General features: G+C 50.4%; 1 long non-coding RNA gene across 1 annotated transcript; it reads left to right on the forward strand.

Annotated features, from left to right (window-relative positions):
• Positions 1-16,970: 16,970 nt before the first annotated feature.
• LOC116652258 (uncharacterized) lies at positions 16,971-17,558 on the forward strand. Its single transcript, XR_004305242.2, has 3 exons — positions 16,971-16,985; positions 17,046-17,207; positions 17,273-17,558. It is a non-coding gene; the product is annotated as an uncharacterized lncRNA (long non-coding RNA).
• Positions 17,559-17,773: the final 215 nt, after the last annotated feature.

Genomic DNA, 17,773 nt, shown 5'->3' on the forward strand with positions numbered 1-17,773 from the left:
CTCCGCGGGGAGATATGACGTTCCAAAACGTCATAACTCCGCGCGGTATGATGGGTTATAGCTCCGCGCGGAGATATGACGTTCCAAAAGGACATAACTCCGCGCGGTATGATGGATAATAGCTCCGCGGGGACATATGACGTTCCAAAACGACATAACTCCGCGCGGTATGATGGATAATAGCTCCGCGGGGAGATATGACGTTCCAAAATGACATAGCTCCGCGGGGAGATATGACGTTCCAAAACGACATAACTCCGCTCGGTATGATGGATAATAGCTCCGCGCGGAGATATGACGTTCCAAAACGACATAACTCCTTCCGCTCGGATGGAAATAGCTCCGCGGGGAGATATGACGTTCCAAAACGACATAACTCCCTCCGCTCGGATGGAAATAGCTCCGCGGGGAGATATGACGTTCCAAAACGTCATAACTCCGCGCGGTATGATGGGTTATAGCTCCGCGCGGAGATATGACGTTCCAAAAGGACATAACTCCGCGCGGTATGATGGATAATAGCTCCGCGGGGACATATGACGTTCCAAAACGACATAACTCCGCTCGGTATGATGGATAATAGCTCCGCGCGGAGATATGACGTTCCAAAACGACATAACTCCTTCCGCTCGGATGGAAATAGCTCCGCGGGGAGATATGACGTTCCAAAACGTCATAACTCCGCGCGGTATGATGGGTTATAGCTCCGCGCGGAGATATGACGTTCCAAAAGGACATAACTCCGCGCGGTATGATGGATAATAGCTCCGCGGGGACATATGACGTTCCAAAACGACATAACTCCGCGCGGTATGATGGATAATAGCTCCGCGGGGAGATATGACGTTCCAAAACGACATAACTCCGCGGGGAGATATGACGTTCCAAAACGACATAACTCCGCGGGGAGATATGACGTTCCAAAACGACATAACTCCGCGGGGAGATATGACGTTCCAAAACGACATAACTCCGCGGGGAGATATCACGTTCTAAAACGACATAACTCCGCTCGGTATGATGGATAATAGCTCCGCGCGGAGATATGACGTTCCAAAACGACATAACTCCCTCCCCTCGGATGGAAATAGCTCCGCGCGGAGATATGACGTTCCAAAACGACATAACTCCCTCCGCTCGGATGGAAATAGCTCCGCGGGGAGATATGACGTTTCAAAACGACATAACTCCGCGGGGAGATATGACGTTCCAAAACGACATAACTCCGCGGGGAGATATGACGTTCCAAAATGACATAACTCCGAGCGGTATGATGGATAATAGCTCCGCGCGGAGATATGACGTTCCAAAACGACATAACTCCGCGGGGAGATATGACGTTCCGAAACGACATAACTCCGCGGGGAGATATGACGTTCCAAAACGACATAACTCCGCGCGGTATGATGGATAATAGCTCCGCGGGGAGATATGACGTTCCAAAACGACATAACTCCGCGGGGAGATATGACGTTCCGAAACGACATAACTCCGCGGGGAGATATGACGTTCCAAAACGACATAACTCCGCGCGGTATGATGGATAATAGCTCCGCGCGGAGATATGACGTTCCAAAACGACATAACTCCGCGGGGAGATATGACGTTCCAAAACGACATAGCTCCGCGGGGAGATATGACGTTCCGAAACGACATAACTCCGCGGGGAGATATGACGTTCCAAAACGACATAACTCCGCGCGGTATGATGGATAATAGCTCCGCGCGGAGATATGAAGTTCCAAAACGACATAACTCCGCTCGGTATGATGGATAATAGCTCCGCGGGGAGATATGACGTTCCAAAACGACATAACTCCGCTCGGTATGATGGATAATAGCTCCGCGGGGAGATATGACGTTCCGAAACGACATAACTCCCTCCGCTCGGATGGAAATAGCTCCGCGGGGAGATATGACGTTCCAAAACGACATAACTCCCTCCGCTCGGATGGAAATAACTCCGCGGGGAGATATGACGTTCCAAAACGACATAACTCCATCTGCTCGGATGGCAATAGCTCCGCGGGGAGATATGACGTTCCAAAACGACATAACTCCCTCCGCTCGGATGGAAATAGCTCCGCGCGGAGATATGACGTTCCAAAACGACATAACTCCCTCCGCTCGGATGGAAATAGCTCCGCGGGGAGATATGACGTTCCAAAACGACATAACTCCGCGCGGTATGATGGATAATAGCTACGCGGGGAGATATGACGTTCCAATACGACATAACTCCGCGGGGAGATATGACGTTCCAAAACGACATAATTACGCGCGGTATGATGGATAATAGCTCCGCGGGGAGATATGACGTTTCAAAACGACATAACTCCGCGGGGAGATATGACGTTCCAAAACGACATAACTCCCTCCGCTCGGATGGAAATAGCTCCGCGTGGAGATATGACGTTCCAAAACGACATAACTCCCTCCGCTCGGATGGAAACAGCTCCGCGGGGAGATATGACGTTCCAAAACCACATAACTCCGCGGGGAGATATGACGTTCCAAAACGACATAACTCCCTCCGCTCGGATGGAAACAGCTCCGCGGGGAGATATGACGTTCCAAAACGACATAACTCCCTCCGCTCGGATGGATAATAGCTCCGAGGGGAGATATAACGTTCCAAAACGACATAGTTCCGCGCGGTATGATGGATACTAGCCCCGCGGGGAGATATGACGTTCCAAAACGACATAACTCCCTCCGCTCGGATGGAAATAGCTCCGCGGGGAGATATGACGTTCCAAAACGACATAACTCCCTCCGCTCGGATGGAAATAGCTCCGCGAGGAGATATGACGCTCCAAAACGACATAACTCACTCCGCTCGGATGGAAATAGCTCCGCGGGGAGATATGACGTTCCATAACGACATTACTCCGCGCGGTATGATGGATAATAGCCCCGCGGGAAGATATGACGTTCCAAACGACATAACTCCGCGCGGTAAGATGGATAATAGCTCCGCGGGGAGATATGACGATCCACAACGACATAGCTCCGCGCGGTATGATGGATACTAGCCCCGCGGGGAGATATGACGTTCCAAAACGACATAACTCCCTCCGCTCGGATGGAAATAGCTCCGCGGGGAGATATGACGTTCCAAAACGACATAGCTCCCTCCGCTCGGATAGAAATAGCTCCGCGGGGAGATATGACGATCCACAACGACATAGCTCCGCGCGGTATGATGGATACTAGCCCCGCGGGGAGATATGACGTTCCAAAACGACATAACTCCCTCCGCTCGGATGGAAATAGCTCCGCGGGGAGATATGACGTTCCAAAACGACATAGCTCCCTCCGCTCGGATAGAAATAACTCCGCTGGGAGATATGACGTTCCAAAACGACATAACTCCCTCCGCTCGGATGGAAATAGCTCCGCGGGGAGATATGACGCTCCAAAACGACATAACTCACTCCGCTCGGATGGAAATAGCTCCGCGGGAAGATATGACGTTCAAACGACATAACTCCGCGCGGTAAGATGGATACTAGCCCCGCGGGGAGATATGACGTTCCAAAACGACATAACTCCCTCCGCTCGGATGGAAATAGCTCCGCGGGGAGATATGACGTTCCAAAACGACATAGCTCCCTCCGCTCGGATAGAAATAGCTCCGCGGGGAGATATGACGTTCCAAAACGACATAGCTCCGCGCGGTATGATGGATAATAGCCCCGCGGGGAGATATGACGTTCCAAACGAAATAACTCTGCGCGGTATGATGGGTAATAGCTCCGCTGGGAGATACGACGTTCCAAAACGACTTAGCTCCGCGCGGTATGATGGATAATAGCCCCGCGGGGAGATATGACGTTCCAAAACGACATAGCTCCCTCCGCTCGGATAGAAATAGCTCCGCGGGGAGATATGACGTTCCAAAACGACATAGCTCCGCGCGGTTAGATGGATAATAGCTCCGCGGGGAGATATGACGTTCCAAAACGACTTAGCTCCACGCGGTATGATGGATAATAGCTCCGCGGGGAGATATGACGTTCCAAAATGACATAACTCCCTCCGCTCGGATGGAAATAGCTCCGCGGGGAGATATGACGTTCCAAAACGACTTAGCTCCGCGCGGTAAGATGGATAATAGCTCCGCGGGGAGATATGACGTTCCAAAACGACATAACTCCGCTGGGAGATATGACGTTCCAAAACGACATAACTCCCTCCGCTCGGATAGAAATAGCTCCGCGGGGAGATATGACGTTCCAAAACGACATAACTCACTCCGCTCGGATGGATAATAGCCCCGCGGGAAGATATGACGTTCCAAACGACATAACTCCGCGCGGTAAGATGGATAATAGCTCCGCGGGGAGATATGACGTTCCAAAACGACTTAGCTCCGCGCGGTATGATGGATAATAGCTCCGCGGGGAGATATGACGTGCCAAAACGACATAACTCACTCCGCTCGGATGGAAATAGCTCCGCGGGGAGATATGACGTTCCAAAACGACATAACTCCCTCCGGTCGGATGGAAATAGCTCTGCGGGGAGATATGTCGTTCCAAAACGACATAACTCCTCGCGGTATGATGGGTAATAGCTCCGCGGGGAGATATGACGGTTCAAAACGACATAACTCCCTCCGCTCGGATGGAAATAGCTTCGCGGGGAGATATGACGTTCCAAAACGACATTACTCCCTCCGTTTGGATGGAAATAGCTCCGCGGGGAGATATGACGTTCCAAAACGACATAACTCCGCGCGGTATGATGGATAATAGCTCCGCGGGGAGATATGACGTTCCAAAACGACATAACTCCGCGCGGTATGATGGATAATAGCTCCTCGCGGAGATATGACGTTCCAAAACGACATAACTCCCTCCGCTCGGATGGAAATAGCTCCGCGGGGAGATATGACGTTCCAAAACGACATAGCTCCGCGCGGTATGATGGATAATAGCCCCGCGGGGAGATATGACGTTCCAAAACGACATAACTCCGCGCGGTATGATGGGTAATAGCTCCGCGGGGAGATATGACGTTCCAAAACGACATAGCTCCGCGCGGTATGATGGATAATAGCTCCGCGGGGAGATATGACGTTCCAAAACGACATAACTCCGCTCGATATGATGGGTAATAGCTCCGCGGGGAGATATGACGTTCCAAAACGACATAGCTCCGCGCGGTATGATGGATAATAGCTCCGCGGGGAGATATGACGTTCCAAAACGACATAACTCCGCGCGGTATGATGGGTAATAGCTCCGTGGGGAGATATGATGTTCCAAAACGACATAGCTCCGCGCGGTATGATGGATAATAGCTCCGCGGGGAGATATGACGTTCCAAAACGACATAGCTCCGCGCGGTATGATGGATAATAGCTCCGCGGGGAGATATGACGTTCCAAAACGACATAACTCCGCGGGGAGATATGACGTTCCAAAACGACATAACTCCGCGCGGTATGATGGATTATAGCTCCGCGGGGAGATATGACGTTCCAAAACGACATAGCTCCGCGCGGTATGATGGATAATAGCTCCGAGGGGAGATATGACGTTCCAAAACGACATAACTCCCTCCGCTCGGATGGAAATAGCTCCACGGGGAGATATGACGTTCCAAAACGACAAGGCTCCGCGCGGTATGATGGATAATAGCCCCGTGGGGAGATATGACGTTCAAAAAGGACATAACTCTGCGCGGTATGATGGGTAATAGCTCCGCGGGGAGATATGACGGTTCAAAACGACATAACTCCGCGCGGTATGATGGATAATAGCTCCGCGCGGAGATATGACGTTCCAAAACGACATAACTCCCTCCGCTCGGATGGAAATAGCTCCGCGGGGATATATGACGTTCCAAAACGACATAACTCCGCGCGGTATGATGGATAATAGCTCCGCGCGGAGATATGACGTTCCAAAACGACATAACTCCGCGCGGTATGATGGATAATAGCTCCGCGCGGAGATATAACGTTCCAAAACGACATAACTCCTTCCGCTCGGATGGAAATAGCTCCGCGGGGAGATATGACGTTCCAAAACGACATAACTCCGCGCGGTATGATGGATAATAGCTCCGCGGGGAGATATGACGTTCCAAAACGACATAACTCCGCTCGATATGATGGATAATAGCTCCGCGGGGAGATGTGACGTTCCAAAACGACATAACTCCGCGGGGAGATATGACGTTCCAAAACGACATAACTCCGCGCGGTATGATGGATAATAGCTCCGCGCGGAGATATGACGTTCCAAAACGTCATAACTCCGCGCGGTATGATGGATAATAGCTCCGCGCGGAGATATAACGTTCCAAAACGACATAACTCCTTCCGCTCGGATGGAAATAGCTCCGCGGGGAGATATGACGTTCCAAAACGACATAACTCCGCGCGGTATGATGGATAATAGCTCCGCGGGGAGATATGACGTTCCAAAACGACATAACTCCGCTCGATATGATGGATAATAGCTCCGCGGGGAGATGTGACGTTCCAAAACGACATAACTCCGCGGGGAGATATGACGTTCCAAAACGACATAACTCCGCGCGGTATGATGGATAATAGCTCCGCGGGGAGATATGACGTTCCAAAACGACATAACTCCGCTCGATATGATGGATAATAGCTCCGCGGGGAGATATGACGTTCCAAAACGACATAACTCCGCGGGGAGATATGACGTTCCAAAACGACATAACTCCCTCCGCTCGGATGGACATTGCTCCGCGGGGAGATATGACGTTCCAAAACGACATAACTCCGCGCGATATGATGGGTAATAGCTCCGTGGGGAGATATGACGTTCCAAAACGACATAACTCCGCGCGGTATGATGGATAATAGCTCCGCGGGGAGATATGACGTTCCAAAACGACATAATTCCGCGCGGTATGATGGATAATAGCTCCGCGCGGAGATATGACGTTCCAAAACGACATAGCTCCGCGCGGAGATATGACGTTCCAAATCGACATAACTCCGCGCGGTATGATGGATAATAGCTCCGCGCGGAGATATGACGTTCCAAAACGACATAACTCCGCGCGGTGTGATGGATAATAGCTCCGCGGTATGATGGATAATAGCTCCGCGCGGAGATATGACGTTGCAAAACGACATTACTCCGCGCGGTATGATGGATAATAGCTCCGCGGGGAGATATGACGTTCCAAAACGACATAACTCCGCGCGGTGTGATGGATAATAGCTCCGCGGGGAGATATGACGTTCCAAAACGACATAACTCCGCGCGGTATGATGGATAATAGCTCCGCGGGGAGATATGACGTTCCAAAACGACATAACTCCGCGCGGTATGATGGATAATAGCTCCGCGGGGAGATATGACGTTCCAAAACGACATAACTCCGCTCGATATGATGGATAATTGCTCCGCGGGGAGAAATAATGACGTTCCAAAACGACATAGCTCCTTCCGCTCGTATGGAAATAGCTCCGCGGGGAGATATGACGTTCCAAAACGACATAACTCCGCGGGGAGATATGACGTTCCAAAACGACATAGCTCCGCGCGGAGATATGACGTTCCAAAACGACATAACTCCGCGCGGTATGATGGATAATAGCTCCGCGCGGAGATATGACGTTCCAAAACGACATAACTCCGCGCGGTGTGATGGATAATAGCTCCGCGGGGAGATATGACGTTCCAAAACGACATAACTCCGCTCGATATGATGGATAATTGCTCCGCGGGGAGAAATAATGACGTTCCAAAACGACATAGCTCCTTCCGCTCGTATGGAAATAGCTCCGCGGGGAGATATGACGTTCCAAAACGACATAGCTCCGCGGGGAGATATGACGTTCCAAAACGACATAGCTCCGCGCGGAGATATGACGTTCCAAAACGACATAACTCCGCGCGGTGTGATGGATAATAGCTCCGCGGGGAGATATGACGTTCCAAAACGACATAACTCCGCGCGGTATGATGGATAATAGCTCCGCGGGGAGATATGACGTTCCAAAACGACATAACTCCGCGCGGTATGATGGATAATAGCTCCGCGGGGAGATATGACGTTTCAAAACGACATAACTCCGCGGGGAGATATGACGTTCCAAAACGACATAACTCCGCGCGGTATGATGGGTAATAGCTCCGTGGGGAGATATGACGTTCCAAACCGACATAGCTCCGCGCGATATGATGGGTAATAGATCCGCGGGGAGATATGACGTTCCAAAACGACATAACTCCGCGCGGTATGATGGGTAATAGCTCCGCGGGGAGATATGACGTTCCAAAACGACATAACTCCCTCCGCTCGGATGGAAATAGCTCCGCGGGGAGATATGACGTTCCAAAACGACATAACTCCGCGCGGTATGATGGGTAATAGCTCCGCGGGGAGATATGACGTTCCAAAACGACATAACTCCGCGCGGTATGATGGATAATAGCTCCGCGGGGAGATATGACGTTCCAAAACGACATAACTCCCTCCGCTCGGATGAAAATAGCTCCGCGGGGAGATATGACGTTCCAAAACGACAAAGCTCCGCGCGGTATGATGGATAATACCTCCGCGGGGAGATATGACGTTCCAAAACGACATAACTCCCTCCGCTCGGATGGAAATAGCTCCGCGGGGAGATATGACGTTCCAAAACGACATAACTCCGCGCGGTATGATGGGGAATAGCTCCGCGCGGAGATATGACGTTCCAAAACGACATAACTCCGCAAGGTATGATGGATAATAGCTCCGCGCGGAGATATAACGTTCCAAAACGACATAACTCCTTCCGCTCGGATGGAAATAGCTCCGCGGGGAGATATGACGTTCCAAAACGACATAACTCCGCGCGGTATGATGGATAATAGCTCCGCGCGGAGATATGACGTTCCAAAACGACATAACTCCGCGCGGTATGATGGATAATAGCTCCGCGCGGAGATATGACGTTCCAAAACGACATAACTCCCTCCGCTCGGATGGAAATAGCTCCGCGGGGAGATATGACGTTCCAAAACGACAAAGCTCCGCGCGGTATGATGGATAATAGCCCCGCGGGGAGATATGACGTTCCAAAACGACATAACTCCGCGCGGTATGATGGGTAATAGCTCCGGGGGGAAATATGATGTTCCAAAACGACATAGCTCCGCGCGGTATGATGGATAATAGCTCCGCGGGGAGATATGACGTTCCAAAACGACATAACTCCCTCCGCTCGGATGGAAATAGCTCCGCGGGGAGATATGACGTTCCAAAACGACAAAGCTCCGCGCGGTATGATGGATAATACCTCCGCGGGGAGATATGACGTTCCAAAACGACATAACTCCCTCCGCTCGGATGGAAATAGCTCCGCGGGGAGATATGACGTTCCAAAACGACATAACTCCGCGCGGTATGATGGGGAATAGCTCCGCGCGGAGATATGACGTTCCAAAACGACATAACTCCGCAAGGTATGATGGATAATAGCTCCGCGCGGAGATATAACGTTCCAAAACGACATAACTCCTTCCGCTCGGATGGAAATAGCTCCGCGGGGAGATATGACGTTCCAAAACGACATAACTCCGCGCGGTATGATGGATAATAGCTCCGCGCGGAGATATGACGTTCCAAAACGACATAACTCCGCGCGGTATGATGGATAATAGCTCCGCGCGGAGATATGACGTTCCAAAACGACATAACTCCGCGCGGAATGATGGATAATAGCTCCGCGGGGAGATATGACGTTCCAAAACGACATAACTCCGCTCGATATGATGGATAATAGCTCCGCGGGGAGATATGACGTTCCAAAACGACATAGCTCCGCGCGGAGATATGACGTTCCAAAACGACATAACTCCGCGCGGTATGATGGATAATAGCTCCGCGCGGAGATATGACGTTCCAAAACGACATAACTCCGCTCGATATGATGGATAATTGTTCCGCGGGGAGAAATAATGACGTTCCAAAACGACATAACTCCTTCCGCTCGTATGGAAATAGCTCCGCGGGGAGATATGACGTTCCAAAACGACATAACTCCGCGGGGAGATATGACGTTCCAAAACGACATAACTCCGCGCGGTATGATGGCTAATAGCTCCGCGGGGAGATATGACGTTCCAAAACGACATAACTCCGCGGGGAGATATGACGTTCCAAAACGACATAACTCCGCGACGTATGATGGATAATAGCTCCGCGGGGAGATATGACGTTCCAAAACGACATAACTCCGCGCGGTGATATGACGTTCCAAAACGACATAACTCCGCGGGGAGATATGACGTTCCAAAACGACATAACCCCGCGCGGTATGATGGATAATAGCTCCGCGGGGAGATATGACGTTCCAAAACGACATAATTCCGCGCGGTATGATGGGTAATAGCTCCGTGGGGAGATATGACGCTCCAAAACGACATAGCTCCGCGCGGTATGATGGATAATAGCTCCGCGGGGAGATATGACGTTCCAAAACGACATAACTCCGCGCGGTTATATGACGTTCCAAAACGACATAACTCCGTGGGGAGATATGACGTTCCAAAACGACATAACTCCCTCCGCTCGGATGGAAATAGCTCCGCGGGGAGATATGACGTTCCAAAACGACATAACTCCGCGGGGAGATATGACGTTCCAAAACGACATAACTCCCTCCCCTCGGGTGGAAATAGCTCCGCGGGGAGATATGACGTTCCAAAACGACATAACTCCGCGCGGTATGATGGGTAATAGCTCCGCGGGGAGATATGACGTTCCAAAACGACATAAATCCGCGCGATATGATGGGTAATAGCTCCGTGCGGAGATATGACGTTCCAAAACGACATAACTCCGCGCGGTGATATGACGTTCCAAAACGACATAACTCCGCGGGGAGATATGACGTTCCAAAACGACATAACTCCGCGCGGTATGATGGGTAATAGCTCCGCGGGGAGATATGACGTTCCAAAACGACATAACTCCGCGCGGTATGATGGATAATAGCTCCGCGGGGAGATATGACGTTCCAAACCGACATAGCTCCGCGCGATATAATGGGTAATAGATCCGCGGGGAGATATGATGTTCCAAAACGACATAACTCCGCGCGGTATGATGGGTAATAGCTCCGCGGGGAGATATGACGTTCCAAAACGACAGAACTCCCTCCGCTCGGATGGAAATAGCTCCGCGGGGAGATATGACGTTCCAAAACGACATAACTCCGCGCGGTATGATGGGTAATTGCTCCGTGGGGAGATATGATGTTCCAAAACGACATAGCTCCGCGCGGTATGATGGATAATAGCTCCGCGGGGAGATATGACGTTCCAAAACGACATAGCTCCGCGCGGTATGATGGATAATAGCTCCGCGGGGAGATATGACGTTCCAAAACGACATAACTCCCTCCGCTCGGATGGAAATAGCTCCGCGGGGAGATATGACGTTCCAAAACGACAAAGCTCCGCGCGGTATGATGGATAATACCTCCGCGGGGAGATATGACGTTCCAAAACGACAAAGCTCCGCGCGGTATGATGGATAATAGCCCCGCGGGGAGATATGACGTTCCAAAACGACATAACTCTGCGCGGTATGATGGGTAATAGCTCCGCGGGGAGATATGACGGTTCAAAACGACATAACTCCCTCCGCTCGGATGGAAATAGCTTCGCGGGGAGATATGACGTTCCAAAACGACATAACTCCCTCCGCTCGGATGGAAATAGCTCCGCGGGGAGATATGACGTTCCAAAACGACATAACTCCCTCCGCTCGGATGGAAATAGCTCCGCGGGGACATATGACGTTCCAAAACGACATAAATCCGCGCGATATGATGGATAATAGCTCCGCGGAGAGATATGACGTTCCAAAACGACATAACTCCGCTCGATATGATGGATAATAGCTCCGCGGGGAGATATGACGTTCCAAAACGACATAACTCCTTCCGCTCGGATGGAAATAGCTCCGCGCGGAGATATGACGTTCCAAAACGACATAACTTCGCGCGGTATGATGGATAATAGCTCCGCGGGGAGATATGACGTTCCAAAACGACATAACTCCCACCGCTCGGATGGAAATAGCTCCGCGGGGAGATATGACGTTCCAAAACGACATAACTCCCTCCGCTCGGATGGAAATAGCTCCGCGGGGAGATATGACGTTCCAAAACGACATAGCTCCGCGCGGTATGATGGATAATAGCTCCGCGGGGAGATATGACGTTCCAAAACGACATAACTCCCTCCGCTCGGATGGAAATAGCTCCGCGGGGAGATATGACGTTCCAAAACGACATAACTCCCTCCGCTCGGATGGAAATAGCTCCGCGGGGAGATATGACTTTCCAAAACGACATAACTCCCTCCGCTCGGATGGAAATAGCTCCGCGGGGAGATATGACGTTCCAAAACGACATAACTCTGCGCGGTATGATGGGGAATAGCTCCGTGGGGAGATATGACGTTCCAAAACGACATAACTCCGCGCGGTATGATGGATAATAGCCCCGCGGGGAGATATGACGTTCCAAAACGACATAACTCTGCGCGGTATGATGGGTAATAGCTCCGCGGGGAGATATGACGGTTCAAAACGACATAACTCCCTCCGCTCGGATGGAAATAGCTTCGCGGGGAGATATGACGTTCCAAAACGACATAACTCCCTCCGCTCGGATGGAAATAGCTCCGCGGGGAGATATGACGTTCCAAAACGACATAACTCCCTCCGCTCGGATGGAAATAGCTCCGCGGGGACATATGACGTTCCAAAACGACATAAATCCGCGCGATATGATGGATAATAGCTCCGCGGAGAGATATGACGTTCCAAAACGACATAACTCCGCTCGATATGATGGATAATAGCTCCGCGGGGAGATATGACGTTCCAAAACGACATAACTCCTTCCGCTCGGATGGAAATAGCTCCGCGCGGAGATATGACGTTCCAAAACGACATAACTCCGCGCGGTATGATGGATAATAGCTCCGCGGGGAGATATGACGTTCCAAAACGACATAACTCCCACCGCTCGGATGGAAATAGCTCCGCGGGGAGATATGACGTTCCAAAACGACATAACTCCCTCCGCTCGGATGGAAATAGCTCCGCGGGGAGATATGACGTTCCAAAACGACATAGCTCCGCGCGGTATGATGGATAATAGCTCCGCGGGGAGATATGACGTTCCAAAACGACATAACTCCCTCCGCTCGGATGGAAATAGCTCCGCGGGGAGATATGACGTTCCAAAACGACATAACTCCCTCCGCTCGGATGGAAATAGCTCCGCGGGGAGATATGACTTTCCAAAACGACATAACTCCCTCCGCTCGGATGGAAATAGCTCCGCGGGGAGATATGACGTTCCAAAACGACATAACTCTGCGCGGTATGATGGGGAATAGCTCCGTGGGGAGATATGACGTTCCAAAACGACATAACTCCGCGCGGTATGATGGATAATAGCTCCGCGGGGAGATATGACGTTCCAAAACGACATAACTCCCTCCGCTCGGATGGAAATAGCTCCGCGGGGAGATATGACGTTCCAAAACGACATAACTCCCTCCGCTCGGATGAAAATAGCTCCGCGGGGAGATATGACGTTCCAAAACGACATAACTCCGCGCGGTATGATGGGGAATAGCTCCGTGGGGAGATATGACGTTCCAAAACGACATAACTCCGCGCGGTATGATGGATAATAGCTCCGCGGGGAGATATGACGTTCCAAAACGACATAACTCCCTCCGCTCGGATGGAAATAGCTCCGCGGGGAGATATGACGTTCCAAAACGACATAACTCCGCGCGGTATGATGGATAATAGCTCCGCGGGGAGATATGACGTTCCAAAACGACATAGCTCCGCGGGGAGATATGACGTTCCAAAACGACATAACTCTGCGCGGTATGATGGGTAATAGCTCCGCGGGGAGATATGACGTTCCAAAACGACATAACTCCCTCCGCTCGGATGGAAATAGCTCCGCGGGGAGATATGACTTTTCAAAACGACATAACTCCCTCCGCTCGGATGGAAACAGCTCCGCGGGGAGATATGACGTTCCAAAACGACATAACTCCCTCCGCTCGGATGGAAATAGCTCCGCGGGGAGATATGACGTTCCAAAACGACATATTTCCCTCCGCTCGGATGGAAATAGCTCCGCGGGGAGATATGACGTTCCAAAACGACATAGCTCCGCGGGGAGATATGACGTTCCAAAACGACATAACTCTGCGCGGTATGATGGGTAATAGCTCCGCGGGGAGATATGACGTTCCAAAACGACATAACTCCCTCCGCTCGGATGGAAATAGCTCCGCGGGGAGATATGACTTTTCAAAACGACATAACTCCCTCCGCTCGGATGGAAACAGCTCCGCGGGGAGATATGACGTTCCAAAACGACATAACTCCCTCCGCTCGGATGGAAATAGCTCCGTGGGGAGATATGACGTTCCAAAACGACATAACTCCCTCCGCTCGGATGGAAATAGCTCCGCGGGGAGATATGACGTTCCAAAACGACATAACTCCGCGCTGTATGATGGGTAATAGCTCCGCGGGGAGATATGACGTTCCAAAACGTCATAGCTCCGCGCGGGATGATGGATAATAGACCCGCGGGGAGATATGACGTTCCAAAACGACAAAACTCTGCGCGGTATGATGGGTAATAGCTCCGCGGGGAGATATGACGTTCCAAAACGACATAACTCCCTCCGCTCGGATGGAAATAGCTCCGCGGGGAGATATGACGTTCCAAAACGACATAACTCCGCGCTGTATGATGGGTAATAGCTCCGCGGGGAGATATGACGTTCCAAAACGACATAGCTCCGCGCGGAGATATGACGTTCCAAAACGACAAAACTCCGCTGGGAGATATGACGTTCCAAAACGACATAACTCCGCGCGGTATGATGGATAATAGCTCCGCGGGGAGATATGACGTTCCAAAACGACATAACTCCGCGCGTTATGATGGGTAATAGCTCCGCGGGGAGATATGACGTTCCAAAACGACATAACTCCCTCCGCTCGGATGGAAATAGCTCCGCGGGGAGATATGACTTTTCAAAACGACATAACTCCCTCCGCTCGGATGGAAACAGCTCCGCGGGGAGATATGACGTTCCAAAACGACATAACTCCCTCCGCTCGGATGGAAATAGCTCCGCGGGGAGATATGACGTTCCAAAACGACATATTTCCCTCCGCTCGGATGGAAATAGCTCCGCGGGGAGATATGACGTTCCAAAACGACATAGCTCCGCGGGGAGATATGACGTTCCAAAACGACATAACTCTGCGCGGTATGATGGGTAATAGCTCCGCGGGGAGATATGACGTTCCAAAACGACATAACTCCCTCCGCTCGGATGGAAATAGCTCCGCGGGGAGATATGACTTTTCAAAACGACATAACTCCCTCCGCTCGGATGGAAACAGCTCCGCGGGGAGATATGACGTTCCAAAACGACATAACTCCCTCCGCTCGGATGGAAATAGCTCCGTGGGGAGATATGACGTTCCAAAACGACATAACTCCCTCCGCTCGGATGGAAATAGCTCCGCGGGGAGATATGACGTTCCAAAACGACATAACTCCGCGCTGTATGATGGGTAATAGCTCCGCGGGGAGATATGACGTTCCAAAACGACATAGCTCCGCGCGGAGATATGACGTTCCAAAACGACAAAACTCCGCTGGGAGATATGACGTTCCAAAACGACATAACTCCGCGCGGTATGATGGATAATAGCTCCGCGGGGAGATATGACGTTCCAAAACGACATAACTCCGCGCGGTATGATGGATAATAGCTCCGCGGGGAGATATGACGTTCCAAAACGACATAGCTCCGCTGGGAGATATGACGTTCCAAAACGACATAACTCCGCTGGGAGATATGACGTTCCAAAACGACATAACTCCGCGCGGTATGATGGATAATAGCTCCGCGGGGAGATATGACGTTCCAAAACGACATAACTCCGCGCGTTATGATGGGTAATAGCTCCGCGGGGAGATATGACGTTCCAAAACGACATAGCTCCGCTGGGAGATATGACGTTCCAAAACGACATAACTCCGCTGGGAGATATGACGTTCCAAAACGACATAACTCCGCGCGGTATGATGGATAATAGCTCCGCGGGGAGATATGACGTTCCAAAACGACAAAACTCCTTCCGCTCGGATGGAAATAGCTCCGCGGGGACATATGACGTTCCAAAACGACAAAACTCCCTCCGCTCGGATGGAAATAGCTCCGCGGGGAGATATGACGTTCCAAAACGACATAACTCCCTCCGCTCGGATGGAAATAGCTCCGCGCGGAGATATGACGTTCCAAAACGACATAACTCCAAGCGGTATGATGGATAATAGCTCCGCGGGGACATATGACGTTCCAAAACGACAATACTCCCTCCGCTCGGATGGAAATAGCTCCGCGGGGAGATATGACGTTCCAAAACGACATAACTCCCTCCGCTCGGATGGAAATAGCTCCGCAGGGAGATATGACGTTCCAAAACGACATAACTCCGCGCGGAGCTATTACCCGAGATATTAAAAAAATCATCGAAAAAGTTTCGATTTTCACACCGACCTAGATTTTGAAAAAATTTTGACTTTACAAGAACCAATTGTTTTTTGGTCAACAACTTTTTTTAGACCCATCGATATTTAATTTCTATGAATGCAAATTGATATAAGGGTTCCGTACGAATTCAAATAGGTATAACATTTCAAAATCCGACAATATTTATCCGAGATATCCAAAAAAAAAAGTATGAAATAAGTTATGATTTTTGAACCGACTCCGATTTCGACAAAAAAAAAGGGTATGATTTGGAAGGTCCGCGCGGAGATATGACGCTCCAAAACGACATAGCTCCGCGCGGAGATATGACGTTCCAAAACGACATAACTCCGCGACATAACGACATAACTCCACTTCCTTTTTTTTATGGTAAGTATATAAGGTCTACGAAAACACATCAATAATGCATCATACTTATTTTCAAATCAGTGTTGCTTTGTCTCGCCTGCAAGACGAAATGTCAATGCTGAAATCGGAAAAGGTTTAGAACATTTTATACAACCGATTAGGGCTAAACTTTTGTAAATTTTAGGACACTTTTCTCATAAAAGTCAGTTATGTGCATTTGAGGTCTGGGGCAGAGGCCATTAGGTAAGTGCTCTTTTGTATTAGACGACTCAAGAAGTGGAACTGCATTGATCCGAGTTTTTGGCTAGAATGGATCGCTGGCTAAACGAGAATTTAACCCAGACGGAGGTCGGGGAGAACTTCGGCAAGACTTGCAACGTGGAGACGGACCCAAGCGATGCATTTAGCAAGCTTTTAAACCTGATAACCAGCGCCACCGTCCAGCTTTTCAAGTGGGTGCTGAGCCACTGTTGCAGCTACGTGGATCCCGAGAACATTCTGCATATTGACTAAAAATTCAATCATTGATCTTCTTTATTTTTAAATTTTTAGTTCCCAATATGGTAATCAAATTAAAGATGCTCTAACAATTGGTTTATCAGGTTTAATATAAGATAGAAGTGCTTTTTTCGATATCTCTTGGTCGATTAATATCGATTTTGAGAGAAGGTTCTTTGAGCCTAACTCGAAAGTTATAAGATCTAGATATACTTATCTTGGTGTATATAAGTACAAATACAAATAACTACTCTGGAGAGCCTTTCGGTTTCCTTTATCAACAGACTTTGCCAGCGACTCCAGCTTTTAAG

This window comes from Drosophila virilis, chromosome X (assembly GCF_030788295.1).
Source record: "Drosophila virilis strain 15010-1051.87 chromosome X, Dvir_AGI_RSII-ME, whole genome shotgun sequence".
NCBI lineage: Eukaryota > Metazoa > Arthropoda > Insecta > Diptera > Drosophilidae > Drosophila > Drosophila virilis.